General features: G+C 36.1%; 1 protein-coding gene across 12 annotated transcripts in view; it reads left to right on the top strand.

Annotated features, from left to right (window-relative positions):
- Positions 1 to 15,270, top strand: part of EPB41L2 (erythrocyte membrane protein band 4.1 like 2) — a 198,261-nt gene that overhangs the window by 13,121 nt on the left and 169,870 nt on the right. For 2 of the 12 annotated variants that reach the window (XM_072965863.1, XM_072965862.1), the window contains exon 1: positions 2,049 to 2,180. The exons of the other annotated variants lie outside the window; for them this stretch is intronic. The gene's annotated coding sequence lies outside the window, so the exon portion shown is untranslated. Of the gene's footprint in view, positions 1 to 2,048; positions 2,181 to 15,270 lie in introns of those variants that run through there. 12 annotated transcript variants of the gene reach the window in all.

Genomic DNA, 15,270 nt, shown 5'->3' with positions numbered 1-15,270 from the left:
CCACCTCCAGACAGAAATAAAGGTATAGCGAAGGCATCCTTCACTTGTGCAGCTCTGCAGTGAGGGCTGGAGATGTGGGCAGCATGTGTAGTGCAGATGTGGCTCCGACTTTTCTCCTCATTGAGGCCAGTTTACTTTCATCCTCGATGCTGCCAGCTTGAGTGGAAAGACTATAGGGTGGAATCTAGAGCATTCTATAGATCTGTGCTCTGTGTGTTACTTGCTCTGTGCAGCACATATGTAGCAGTGAAGGATAATGTGGCTCTGTTTTAAAGGACTTTCTTTTTTGTTGTTGTTCTTAGATTTTTTAAAACCATATTTTTACTGTATCCGATTATCTATTGAAGTTTTTTTTTTTTGAGAAAGAATGTACCACTGTCAGTTACAGAAAAGTATTTTTCTTTTTAAACTTTCTATTATGGAAAAAATTAAAAACATGCAGAAATAGAATTATAGGGTAATGAACACCATGTGTCCTCACCCAGCTTTGACAGTTACCAGCACATGGCCAGTTTTGTTTCTTCTATTTCCTTCCATTCCCTGATTACCCCCCAACCCCACCATTACTTGGAAGCAAATTCTAGATATGGTATAATTTCATTCATAAGTAGGTAAGATCCTCCCTTCCTTTGTCATATACTTTCTGGTCTCCAAAATAAAGTTCATATTCATTACTGATTTTGTAGAATTTCAGAAATTCATTCATTTATTACATACTCAGTTGCCATGTTTTTGGAGTAACTATCTGAGTATTATTTTGACTGGTGAAAGCAGTTTCATCTAAGTTTTAATCAAAAAGCAGTTTCATCTAAATGTAGCATTTTGGGCAGACAGGAAATGCTTTAGCCAGTATTCAAAAACCTGCCTTCTAAACCAAATCTGAACTGACTTTAAAATTCTGGTACATCCTCAAGGTATTGTTGATGTTCCATGGTTTGTTTTTCCATGGCTCCTGCCTATTGTTGATGCTAGATTTTAATGTTTTTAGATTTTTCTTTTTTCTTTCCCTCTCTCAATCCGCCTCTTTCTCTCTCTCCTTCATTCTTTTACTTAGCATAGTGTAGTGGCAATGTGTTGGAACTAGACCAAGTGAAACTTTTTTTTTAGCTGACTGAAATTTAACAGGACTATGCAATTATTACAAAATCACAGCACCCGGCCATGTGTGTGGTTCTGTCTGGCAGTACAGAGGGGGAAGTATATGCCTTAAACACTGGTCGTACTAGTTTAGAAATCAAGAGAACATTGGCATTAGAGCTGAAGCTGACAATCACTTAATAGTTGGAGTGCTTTTTCCTAATTAACAGGCTTACTTGTTTATGTTTTGATTTGTATTTTTAACTAAAGCTTAGTTTAATTATTTTTTGTGAAGACATTACATATTGAATTAGAAGATACTGATAACAGTAGGTAACAGTGCTTGAATACTTAGTGTGTGTCAGACACTATTTTATAGACACTATTTTATTTTACATACATTTATTCATTTAATCCTCGCAGTAACCCCGTGTGGTAGGTGCTGTTGTTCTAAGTTTGCCTGATAAGAAAACAGAGGCATCGCATGATTAAGTGAGTTGCTCAAGGTCGCACAGCTGATTGATGGCAGAGCAGGGATTTGAACCCAGGCCTCTGGCTCCATCCAGAGCCTACATTCATAAGTACTGTCCTGTGTTATCCCTAACAATATGTAAATTCCTTTTCCTACCCTGTTTGTATTTGCATTCCCCTCCCTAGAGGAACTGTTTTGAACTGGAGCCAGGACTGCACTATTGTATGGGGGTGTAATTTGATCACTGGGTGGGTAGTTTTCATTCAGAAACTTGAAAGAAGCTAATGAGGTTCTACTCAGTTTCCTTAACTGGCTTTAGTTATGAAGGAGGAAGTAGGGGAAAGAGGGAGAAGGTAGAAAGTGAGGTTGTAACCGCTGATGTGTCTTCCTTCACCCCCACTGAGTTTAAAAATGGAACGTTCCACCCATCTGGAATGTTGACAGGTCACAAAGGAGCTGTTGGAGCCAGTACTTGAAAGTATCACTGAATGATCAACATTTTTGTCTTCAGTTGAGTACCTTGAAGTGCCAGGTGTTTGGGACGTTGGCCATCATTGGTCTGTCCTGAGAAGTATAGACTTTTGTGGGAGTTTGTCCTGGGTCTACAGTGACTGGAGTTTCAACAAACCAGGTACCTGATACAACTCCTTCTCCTCTTTTTTCTGAAAGAAGAGGGTAGAAGGAAAATTGTTCTAGCCCCAAGTTCCTGTCCCAGTTTACCAGTTACTGAGTGTGACATTGGGCGAGTGATGTTATGTTGCTTCTTGTGTCTCTTTTCTCTCATTTTTAAAAATAGTTTTTTTTTTTTGTCAGATTGAAGTGTAGTCAGTTATAATGTGTCAATGTTTTCTCTTAAGTGGTTCAGTTGCCTAAGTCCTGATCTGTTTAAGATGTTGTCTGTGGGTCACTCATTGGTCTCTGTGGAGAAAGTCATTTCAGATGCCTTTCCTTATAGGAAAAGCAGACATAGGAATTTGGCAAAACATTTGATAACGTTTTCATGGTGTCTTTATGGCAACATTGGGAAAAATCTGTTCAGTGAAGGGAAGTCTGTGATGGTGTTTGTTACTGAAATTTTAACCTTCGTCATCTTCGATCCAAAATATTTTTGCCAGTAATTTTTATGATGACAGACAAGGACTGCTAATCAGATTTACAGATTTCATGGAAGTTTGTAGGGAAACCTACTAAGCCTTATACATATCGCGTTGTTAGCTACAAAGTGGGTTGAAATAAATAAGATGAAAGTTGTTAGAAATGAAAGTTAAGTCTCAGGTCTTTGAAAGAGTTCTAAAACAGTATAGCCTTGGCCTTCTTTTCAGTGTGAAGTTTTATTAAAAAGTAGATGTCTTTTTATTCCTTTTATTGACTTCTGGTCTCACCACTCTGGTTGTTCTTTTCCAGGTAATAGATGGCCCTGTTGTCAAGTCTGTTGAACACATTTTCCCCTGTATTGTTTCTGACATTATTGAATTTGAAATTCTCCCTTGACATGTTAGAGCTCTTTTTCTGTATTCCTTCTGTTATTTGCAGCCTTCTTTCCCTCTGACTGTCCCTTCAGTTATTTTTCTCTTTCCCAGGATTCTGTCCTCAGCCTTTGATTCTTAGCCCTGACTAGTCTCATGTCATCCAAGACTTCACTTACCATCAAAATTTGTTGACTCAGATCTCTCTCCAGGCTGAGTCTTTCTCTTCAGCTCTGGATCTGTATATAACTTAGAGGAATCCACCAACATCTCAAAAATTATAAAGGAACATGTGAAGTATTTTGTGCAGACTATAGATTATTCTGCTTTGACCTGGAATATTTTGTTCATTTTTAGATACCACATTTTAAGGGGTGTGTTGTACACACTAGGTACATATTTGTTCAGTAAAAATGAGTGGAATCTTAGACAAACTGAAACCGTGTCCATGGAAGGGTGCCTGGGATGTTGAGGTTAGGAGAAACCATAGCACATGAGGAACTAGCTGTTGAAATAACTGGAGGGTAGGACTTGCTGGGGTGGGCAACCTGTTGAGAGCTATCTTTTGAGCACTGGCTTTCTGACTTTCTTAGGATAAAACCCACTGTAACAAATTGATTTTTATATCTTGACCCTTTATTCAGTATGAAAGTCTTTGTGAATATGTGAATAACAGACAAGTTTCATAAATTAGTTCTTAGCTTTACTGTGTGCAGGATGCCCAGATTTTCTTTTCTACTTAATAATAATAATCATTAAAAAATGCCAGTCAACAAATAACTAACGTGATTTCACGGCTCACCAATGGATTGTGTGATCTGCCTTGAAAAAAACCCTTTTTCCATGGATAAAAATAAGAGATTCGGAGAAGGGAGGTTTCCTACATGGTATGAGAAGAAATTTTTAACAGTTGGAGCAGGTGGAAAATGGAATGGGCTGCCATGCGAGAGTGTGACTTCTGGGTTTCAAGGACCCAGGCCAGAGGCTGATAGTCACCTCTTGGAAGGTGGGGGAGAGAGAGTCATTGGGCGGGGGAAGGGACTTTGTGACCATCAACGTATCTTCCGAGACTAAGATTTTATGATTCTCATTTTGTGACTTGCTGAAATTTTAAGGCATTTAAAGTTATTTAAAGACAGAAAATATTCTGAATTTATTTGCCACTATTCGTTATTCTACTTCATTGTCAGAAATGCCTCACTTGTTCTTTTTTTAGACATTAATTAAAAATTTCATTTTTACATTCATATTTTTTTATTTTATAAGCTAACTTTATTCTTTTTTTTAACAAAATAGCTTCATTTGGAAAGTTTTAATTATATACAAAGTAAACTGACTAGTGTAATGACCCTCCACCCATGCATTTCCATCACCCAGTTTTAACAGTTATCAACTCATCTATATTCTGTTCCCTTCACCCCCAAAATACTATTTTGAAGCAAATCTCAGGCATCTCATCATTCTATTTGCATAAATTTCAGTATGTATCTCTGAAAGATTTTTGGAAAAAAAACTCAATACCATTGCTACATCTAGAAAAGTAACGGCAAATTTTTAATATCATCAGATATTCACTCTGTTTAAATTTCCATTTGTTTTTGTTTTCTTTCATAGTTTTTTTTTGCTAGAATTAGGATCCAAATTAGGACCCACGTCTTGTGATTAGTGATTCTTTTTAATCTACAGGTTCTATCTTCACTTTTATATTTCCTTGTAATCCAGTTTTCTGAAGAAATTTGGTTGTTTGTCCTGTATCATTCCCACAATTTTGATTTTGCTGATTCCATCCCTGTGGTTTGGTTTAACCTGTTCCTCTGTCCTGTACATTGATAGTTACATACAGAGGCTTTTTATCAGCTTCAGGTTCAAACTGAAAAATTTGTTTTGCCATGAATATTTCATTATTTCTGTTCTTTCTTAAAACTACTCGTGGAGTATACCAAAGCTAATTGTAAAGATGATTGGATTTCTTTCTGAGTTCTTCATTTTCTGAAGTCATCCTAAGCCAAATTCCCCATAAAAACAGATGGAACCACTTAGAAGTTTGGGAAGATAATAATCCTCTGCAAACACCACATCCAAATACAAATCGTAAGAGTTTCTTTTCCAGCTTCATTTCCAAAATTGAAAGGAGAAAGCAGATGCCGTAGTAATTTCTACAGACCACAAACCAGGTTTTCAGTTAAAGTGAGACATTTTACGGTAAAGTCAGTCTTAATTTTTCTAGCACAATGTGGAAACATTGGTTTTGCTAGTTAAATTTCCCACCCAGGAAGCAAGTATTGTTAGTGACTGCTTTCCCCCCTTCCCCTTTCTTCCTTGGCATTTGGAAGTAAAAGAATAAAAGTGGGAAGCTGGCAAGTCAGAAAGCAGTATATGCAGGGAATCCAGTAACTGTGTCCTGCAGTGATCCTTTTGAAGGATATTTGTAATCTTCCTACTTTTTATTGTGGAAAATTTCAAAGGTACAAATAAATAGAGAAGATAGTATAATGAATGAACATCCATATCCCCACCATACAGTTTTTTTTCCCCCTCTCGTGTCTAAAATTGGGTATGGGGTCACCCTGCTACTCACCAGAATCTTTCTTTCATTTGTTGTGATGCTTGTGGGATAGGCCTTACATCTTTTTCTGTTTTGTTAGTGTTGGTAAATCCTTTGCTAGGTTTTATATTTTTTAAATTTTATTTTGGTTCATGTTCATTATATTAGGTGGTAGGTGAAAAAGATTCTATTATTTGGTGAAGATGCTGTGATTAGGCTTCATTCTCTGCCTTCTTTTTTTTTTTTTAAACTTTTTATCCTGGAAGCATATATGAACATAGAATAGAAGAATGAATCCACATGTGCCCATCTTCTAGGTAATGATCAATATATGGTCAGTTTTGTCTCATTTATGTACCGGCAGATCCTAGTGTTCTCACCCTGTTTCATGCTGGATTGTTTTAAAGCAAATCCCAGACATTATATTACTTCATCCATGAATACTTTTTTATGTGTCTGGTAAGCATTTTTTTTAAAGACAAAACCACAGTTCCATTGTCACATCTAAAAAATTTAGTATTTCCTTAATGGCAAATATTCAGTGACTGTTTGTATCTTCTCGTTTGTTTCATAAATATTTGTATAGTTGGTTTATTCAAGTTAGGACCCAGATAAGTTCCATATCACTTTTGGTTGATATGTCTCTTAAATATCTTAATATGTAGTTTCTTTCTCCTCTTTTTTAGTTTATTTGTTGAAGAAACTGTTGTTCCTTTAGAATTTCCCACCTTCTGGATTTTGTTGATTGCATTCCTGTGGTAGTGTTTAATGTTTCTGTCTTTGAATTTCCCGTAGATTGGTAGGTAGATCTGAGGCTTAGTAAGATTCAAAGTTGATTTTTGGTGGTGGTGGTAGTGGTATGGAGAATCCTTCATAGTTGTTGGTGTTTCTTAAAATTGCAGTGCTTCAAAAGACAGTATATGGTTGGCCCTCTTTTGGGGGTGAAGGTTTGATCAGTGGGCTCAGGTGTTGTCAGCCAGATTGATCCATCTGCTGTAAAATTTCCCATCAAGCTTTTCCCTGATGGTTTTTAGCAGTCGCTGATGATCATTGCCTAGATACGTTATTTCATTGCATTGACCTTTTTTTTTTTGTTGATGGCTGCTTGGAGTTTATTTTGTACTTTTAATCATTTTTTTTCTCTGAATAATTTACTTTTAAGTAAATTATGGAACTCATGATATTGTGCCTTAATTTCTTCACTATATATTTGTAAAAAAAAGTGAACATTTTCCCATTTAACCAGAACACTGCTATTATATATAACAATTCATTGCTGATAATTCTCTCATTACCTGATATTGAGTCTATATGAAAATCTGTCTCTCCAGTCATTCCCATGACTTCCTTTATAGCTCGTTTATCAAACCAGGATCCTGTTGAGGAACACATTTACATGGTTATGTTACTTAACTCTTTTGTAACCTAAAATAGTCCTTCCTTTCTTTTCTTGATCTTTTTATGACAATGACTGCTGGAGTGGTGCGAGATGGCTGCCTAAGGTCTTGTAGAATCTTTTTCTGAGTTTGTTTATTTCCATATGGTCTTTTATGCTCTTTTTTTCCCATGCAGTAGAATTTGTGTCTAAAGCGTGATTAGATTAGGAATAAATATTTTTGGTAAAGAGTACTTAATGGCCAAGTTGTATACTTTGTATTGCATCAGGTCAGGACTCACATAATAGAGTTGCTTCAATATTAGTGAAGCTAAGATTAATTAAGATGATGACTGAACTCCTCATTTAAAGTTATATTTTCCCCTTTGAGATGGGCAGATAATTGGTGGAGGGGGCAGTGAGACTTTAGCTTTATACAGATACAGTTCTTCATCAGTCTTTCACCTAGTGATGTTAATATCTATTGGTGATCCTCACTTGAATTAGTTGTTTCGTTGAGGGTGGCAAAATGGTGATAAAATGGGATTTTTAAAAAAATGGTGGTAAAATACATATAGCAGAAATACACCATCTTAACTGTTTTTAAGAGTGCTGTTCCGTAGTGTTAAGCACATTGACGTTGTTGCACAATTAATCTCCAGAACTTTTTTCATCTTGTGAAACTGGAACTCTGTACCTTAAAAGTTTTATCATTCCTTCAGCTTTATGAGCTTGCAATTTTATGTGTAAAATAACTATTTCTCATCAATGTGGACTATTTGATTACCATGAAATAGTTCTTAATTTGAAGTGCAAGATTAAAAAATTAAAAACTTAATTTTTCCTTTTACCCAGTTTCAGAAAAAGCCATTAATGTAATAGTTATCTTTTTTTTTTTTGGATTGGTTTGTGGATTTTTATGTATTCAGTGCATTTCAGTCCAGTACAGTCATTGTTTTTGATACTCAAACTGTCCCAACTTTGTCCAGTGGGAGCCCCTTCGAGTTGGCTTTTAAGTCCTTTTAACATGACCCTATCAGGCTTTGAAAGCAAAGAATATGTTTGTTTAGAATATGTTTGTTTAAAGGCAGTAAAATTTCCTTTGGACTGTAGGGTCAGATCTCTATCAGCTGTAGCACAAAAAGCATCTGTTTTATAGAAAAGTGCCATACAGCAGAGTAAAACCTTGATACCAAGGCCCTAATTCATCAACCTAAGGAGAAACAGGGTGAATTTAGATGATCTCTGAGGCCTCATTTTATATTTTGTGATCTTTTCCCATATACAGAATCGTTTTACCATTTTGTTATTATTGGAATAAAATATTTCAAGAGTTTAAATGTTGTCAGATTTTGCCTTAAACAACATCTTGTATTACTTTTTCCTATTCTGACAGTCAGTTTCCTGGGCCATGGATTAAAGGACTGTAAATTTGAAAATGTGAGGGTTTCAGTGTGTTTCATGGTTATAAAGTCCATCCTCAGAGGAAACGAGAAGGGGTTTGCATCCTAACCTTTGCCTTAAATCCAATAAAATGTGGCTCAACATTCCACATAGAGAAGGTCAACCTTGTCATGCTCCGTCAATAAGCTGCTGCCTTGTTTCCTGCAGACAGCTTTATTTCCTCTGATTTGAGTAAACAGCTGAGGTTTCATCAAGAATTTAAATGTAGAACTGAATTTTTTTTATTGACTTTTTATTTTTATTTATTTATTTTTTATTTTAGGGGGAGAGGTAACTAGGTTTACTTGTTTATTTTTAGAGGAGGTACTGGGGACTGAACCCAGGACCTTGTGTATGCTAAGCATGCACTCTACCACTTGAGCTATACCCTCACCCCCAGAACTGAATTTGTGAAGACCTATTTTGCATAAAATAGCATCTTAATACTTATATCATGTTTTCAAACCTCTGGAAGTTACCATCTGACATTTTAAAAGACTTGTTGGTTTTGTAAATTGGCCTTTCTTTCCCCAGTGTAGAGTTTAATATGGATAATGGTCATCCCATAAGCAATAGTTCTTTTCCGTTCATTAGGTTTTCTTTTCCAGAATAAGTGTGGCTCAGTTTTATCCTTGTGCCCCCAGTAGTCACTATGATGACTTTTTTTGTTAAGAATTAGATATGAATTGAAAGTTTTTTTTATACTTCTTAAGTTACTAAATGTTAGTCAGAAGTACAGATAATACAGTTGCATGCTATACTAATAAAAACAAAATGTTTTGCCTTGAAAAACCATTTCTTCTCCAAGAAGAGAAAGAAGTATTATGGAATTCTGTATTTATTCATCAGTGAGTTAAGTTTTTGAGTAAATAAAAGATTATACTGTATTTTAGTAAGAAGCATTTCTTTTCAGTGTCAAGCATGGTTGGTTTGTAAAATAACCTTATAAGATCATTTTTATATGTATGAGAAGATCTTTAATGTTTTTTAATGAAAGCCAACCCTTTAAAAATGTGTCAAGTTGCTTTAACTGCAGAAACTATGAATATCGTTGTATGTGGTAAATAAAGTTTGTTCTGTGAATTTTCCAGATGGGGACGGCAACTGTAAGAATTTGATTCATTTCTTTCCCATTCCTGTTATTAATGAATTGTGAATTAGTGCAGTTGAAATCTGTACTGGATGGTCCATATGAGACCATAGAGGCTTGGCATGAGAAATACCAGCCTATGTGTTTAGAGAGGTAGTTATTTTCTCCATCACTGTAATAGGATCTGAGATATCTTATAGGGGATATATATGATAAAATAGCTTGAGTAAAAACAAATTGAGGTCAGGTAAATTAGAAATTAAAAAAAAACTATTAAAATAAAGATCTGCCCTCCACACACCTCCTATTCCTGAACATATTTAAGTTGTAGCTATAGCCTAAAATATATTTTTATTGATATTCTGTTTTTGTGTATGTATTTGTGTTTTGTTTTTACACAAGGGATATTTTTAATGTATAATAATGCTTGATAAAGCCGTTATTCTCCGAAATGTCTGCTGGAAGTTACTGAAGATTTTTTTCCCATGAACATGATCCTTAAATGTTTTTGTTTTAAGGTATAAAGATGAGTAACATTTTTGAAAAAAAGAAATAATGATAATAGGTGAGCCTGATATTTTTTCAGTTCTTAAAAAATGATAGGCATTTATATGCTTAAGAGCCAATTCTTTTAAACTCTGGTCCCTGTGAAAATGAGTCATATCATCCAAGGTACAGCTCATATGTCCGCTTTTTTGTAAAGTCTTTTCTAATTTCCATAAGTAGAGTTAATAATAGCTCTGTTTTTTGTTCCCCAAGAAATTTAGTGGCATTTACCAGGTTGGATTTCACAATCCTCAAAAAAGGTCAGTTTTTCTCACTATGTAAATTTTTTCCAGTATTCCCAGTGACCAACATAGAGGAGAGCATTATATAGATGTTTGTGGGATGAATGAAGACCAGTAAATGAAAGAAAAGTTTTAATAGAGTTCAGGCTATTAAATATTTAATGAATGTATTGACTGATTTTGGTAACCTTTTTATTGTACAGAAATCTCTGAAGTGCTAATAGTCATGTTAATTGCCTCTTAGTTGGAATTTGAAATGGATTTTTTTATGGAGAAGACAGAGATGATCTGCTGATAACTGTTTTTCTACCCAACACTGACTTACCCATCCCTTCCTCTTTCCTGCCCCTCAGTGGAAAAGATGGTCCCCTTTCATTCTGTGGATAAGTGAGATCCTACCAGTTGCGCCCTAGAATCCCCTCCCCAACACTTTTGGCTTACTCAGATGTCCTTCTGTGAATTAACTGCTAACTGTTCTGTCTTTTTTTCCTTCTAGATGATGTTTCTCAACTTTGGCTATACATTCAAATCATCTGGGGACCTTTAGGGGAAAAAAAAAAAAAAGCCTAGGCTCTAATCGAGATCAGTTGTATCAGAATCTTAGAATCATAGAATGGTAGAGGTGGAAGAAACAGAAGTTTTGTTTTGTTTTACTTGATTTTAATTAATTAATTGAGTACTGCTAATTAAAGACTTGGGGAGGAACTCAGGGATTTGTCAGTCTTCTCCATATCTGCCATTTTTCATCTCTCCACCTCAGAATCATTGAATTCCATCTCTTTAGTCTCTTAATTGGTTTTCACCCCCTTAATCTCCATTTCCCAGTTTATTCTGCCCTCTTTGCTGTTATTTTATCATGTCCGTCTGTTCTTAAGATGCTGTTCTTTTCTTATGCCACTTCCTTGCTCAGTAACCTCTACTAGCTCCCTTTTGCTAGAAGGGAAGTTGAAATTAGCAGTTTATCCTCCCCTCCCCTTGTTGGGTCCTCTGCTCTAGCCAGAGGATGCTTCCCTCTTTCCTATAGCCATATGTGTTTCTGAATTTCTTAAGAAAATTCCATAAACTGTGCCTAGACTTACTTCTTTCACTTTGCCTACCTGGTTCCTACACCAGATGGTAGAATGTTAGCTCCAGAATATTTTAGCGGTCATTTAATTCAGACTTTTAATTTCTAGATGAAGAAACTGAGCCCTCAGGTGTTAACTAACCCCCGCCGGCCAGGCCACAAAACAAATGAGCTAGCCTCAGACCCAGGTTCTAACTCAGGTCTCTTTGTCCATTTTTCACAAGGCCGTTTTTTTTTAAACATTTTTTTATTGAGTTTTAGTCATTTTACAATGTTGTATCAAATTCCACTGTGAGCACAATTTTTTAGTTATACATGAACATACATATATTCATTGTTACATTTTTTTTTGGTGTGAGCTACCATAAGATCTTGTATATATTTCCCTATGCTATACAGTATAATCTTGTTTATCTGTTTATTCTACATTTTGAAATCCCAGTCTCTCCCTTCCCACCCCCCGCCCCCTTGGCAACCACAAGTTTGTATTCTGTGTCTTTGAGTCTGTTTCTGTTTTGTATTTATTCATTTATTTATTTTTAGATTCCACATATGAGTGATCTCGTACAGTATTTTTCTTTCTCTTTCTGGCTTACTTCACTTAGAATGACGTTCTCCAGGAGCATCCATGTTGCAGCAAATGGCGTTATGTTGTCAGTTTTTATGGCTGAATAGTATTCCATTGTATAAATATACCACATCTTCTTTATCCAGTCATCTGTTGATGGCCATTTAGGCTGTTCCCATGTCTTGGCTGTTGTAAATAGTGCTGCTATGAACACTGGGGTTGTTTTGAAGTAGGGTTCCTTCTGGATATATGCCCAGGAGCGGGATTCCTGGGTCTTATGGTAAGTCTGTTCCTAGTCTTTTGAGGAATCTCCATGCTGTTTTCCACAAACTGCATTCCCACAAGCAGTGTAGAAGGGTTCCCTTTTCTCCACAGCCTCTCCAGCATTTGTCATTTGTGGATTTTTGAATGATGGCCATTCTGACTGGTGTGAGGTGATACCTCATCGTAGTTTTGATAAGACCATTTTCTTTTAAGATGCAGACCATTCTAGCATTTCTCTCAAACCTTCTCAGATCATTTCAGCTTGAGAGTCTATTCTGGCCTCTAAGCTTGGGTGCTGTGTGTTGTCTCAGGCAGCATTTGTGCTTCTGTGTTCATGATGAACAATCACATTGCTGGCCTTTGAGTCCTCACTTACCAGTGCTTACTAGTTGAAGAACTGCGAACACCAGTCAGCTAGTTAACTCAGTGCTTGTTTCATTTGGTTTTATCACATAGCCACACAACGGGGATTGTATTGTTATCCACATTATAGAAATAAAGAAACTGAAATATAAAGGGGTAAAGTCTGAAAAGGGCAAGGCTTGGGTTTGAACTCTTGTTGGTCTTATCCCAAAGCCAAGCTCATCTGTGCTGTTCGTAGTCTTTTACTGGTAAACATCTTCTATTGTCCACTGGATTGTAACTCTTGATAATAACAAATAGGTCACTAATGTCTTTGTATTTCCTATAACTTCTATCATAGAAGAACTCAGTTAACTTCAGTTGGAAGGATGGTGATTTGGTAATCACATTTTTTTGTGGAGGAGAAGTAATTAGGTTTATCGACTGATGTATTGATTGATGTATTGATTGATTGATTGATGGAGGTACTAGGGATTGACCCCTGGACCTTGTGCATTCTCAGCATGCACTCTACCACTGAGCTAGATCCTTACCCGCTTCCCTGACCACATTTTGAAAGTCAAAGCATTGGTGTTCATTGGGAAGGAAGCAGGTGACTGAAGCTTTTCTCAAATTTAGGCACTCTGTCTGGGAAGTGTATGTAGGTATGGAGTTGATTAAAGTTTCCATGGAATGATATGGGTAGAAGAGGTCTATAACCTTCCATGTTTAGTGGTTGTCATTAGATATGAGAGTTTGCAAAAGCATCTCAGTTGCACATTGTCTGGCTTTGTTCATTGTTGTATTGAGTGTTGCCTTCTTAAAGTAGTCCTGAATTTGTCTCTCAGCCAGAGTCTTAGCAAATACCTTTCCGTACATGATTGGTCTTTTTAACCAAGAGAGGTCTCGTCTTCCTTTCTCAAATAGGTTCTTGAACTTTGTCTTCTTGACTCAGAGCTTCTGAACCTGTGGGGTCCTTAAACTGTACAGGGCATTTTGATTACGGGTGTGGGTTATGTGAATGATTGTCCTTTGGTAGTCAGGCAGTTAGATAGGAAGAATCTTTTGTTCCTTACTCCTTTTAGCAGAGTGAAACTCGTAAGCTTTTAGACATATTGGTTTTCCATTTTTGGGGTTTAAGGTTAGTCTTCTTTGTTCTTTTGAAATAACTCCCCATAGAGTATTGTGACAGCTTAATTCTGCAGTCATCAGGAGTGTGAGAATGAGTCCCTTCCAGTTGAGGAAGTAGATTTAAGGGTTATAGGGTGATCTTTGAAGTATAATTTTCAAGACATTTGAATAACCTTATTTAAAATGAATGCTTGGGGATAGGAGTATAGCTCAGTGGTAGAGCATGTGCTTGGTGTATACAACGTCTTGAGTTCAATCCCCAGGGCCTCTGTTAAGGGAAAAATAAATAAAATAAAATATAATAAAAATGAATACTTAATCTATATCTTGAAAGTAAGGAGAAGTAAAATGTTCAAGCTAAACTGAGTGTAGAAAGAGCACTAGTTTAGAAGACAAGAGACCTGAGTTCTAGTCCTTATTTTATCATTAACCAGTTGTATGGTCTTGGAAAAGTAACTCTGAGCTTCATTTAATTCGTTTCTCATTTTAATGAGCTGAATTATATCACCCTCCCACCAATGTCTGTTGGTCTCGGATATCAGATTCACAGTTTGTTTCTGGTAGGTATGAAACCATAAGTAATACTCTTAATTTGTTTGGGAAAACAAGCACTTTGCAATAGTATTAATCCTGACTTGTATTCAGAAGCAGGAATACTGACTTTATGGTTCACCAGATTCATTAGGGGATGCTTTAACTATCATAAGTCCTTTTTATGTTTATGTCTTCAAGTAGTGGTTGCTTCAGTTTTATTTTTATTGTGAGAAAATATATATAAAGTACATAAAAATATACATAAAACTTACCACTTTAACCACTTTTTAGTGTATAGTTCAATAACATTGAGTGTATTCACAGTGTTGTACAGCACCACTACTATCTGTTTCCAGAACTTTTTAATCATCTCAAATATAGGCTATATACCCATTAAACAGTAGCTCCTCCTTCTCCTTTTCCCAGCTCCAGGAAACTTTGATTTTACTTTGTCTCTGAATTTGCCTATTCTGGGTACTTGACATGTGTGGAGTCATACATTATTTGTCCTTTTGTGTCTGGCTTCTTTCAGCTAGCATAATGCCTTCCGAGTTCATCCATGTTGTACCATGTGACAGAATTTCCTTACTTTTCAGGGGTGAATAATATTCCATTATAGAAATCCTGCCACATTTTGTTTCTCCATTTATCTATGCATGAACATTTGTATTGTTTCTGACGTTTGGCTGTTGTGAATAATACTGCTGTGAATGTTGGTGTACAGATGTTTGAGTCTCTGCTTTCATTTATGATGGGTATATACCTTAGAGTGGAATTGCTGAGTCATATGGTAATTCTTAACTTTTTGAGGAACTCTCACATTGTTTGCCCACAGCGGCTGTACCATTTTATACTCTCACCAGCAATTCTTGAGGGGTCCAATTTCCCCACATCCTTGACTGCACTTGTTATTTTCTATTTAAAAAAAGTTTATAATAGCCATCCTAGTGGGTATAAAGTGATACCTCATTGTATTTTTAACTTACATTTTCCTAATGACTTAATGATGTTAGGCATCTTTTCATGTGCTTATTGGCACATGAATATCTTCTTTGGAGAGATGTCTTCAATACCTTTGCCTGTTTTTGAATTGGGATTTTTGTCGTTGA

This window comes from Vicugna pacos, chromosome 8 (genome assembly GCF_048564905.1).
Source record: "Vicugna pacos chromosome 8, VicPac4, whole genome shotgun sequence".
NCBI classification, from domain to species: Eukaryota; Metazoa; Chordata; class Mammalia; order Artiodactyla; family Camelidae; genus Vicugna; species Vicugna pacos.
Note: the sequence above shows the minus strand (reverse complement) of the source record. Positions and strands in the feature narration are given on the sequence as shown.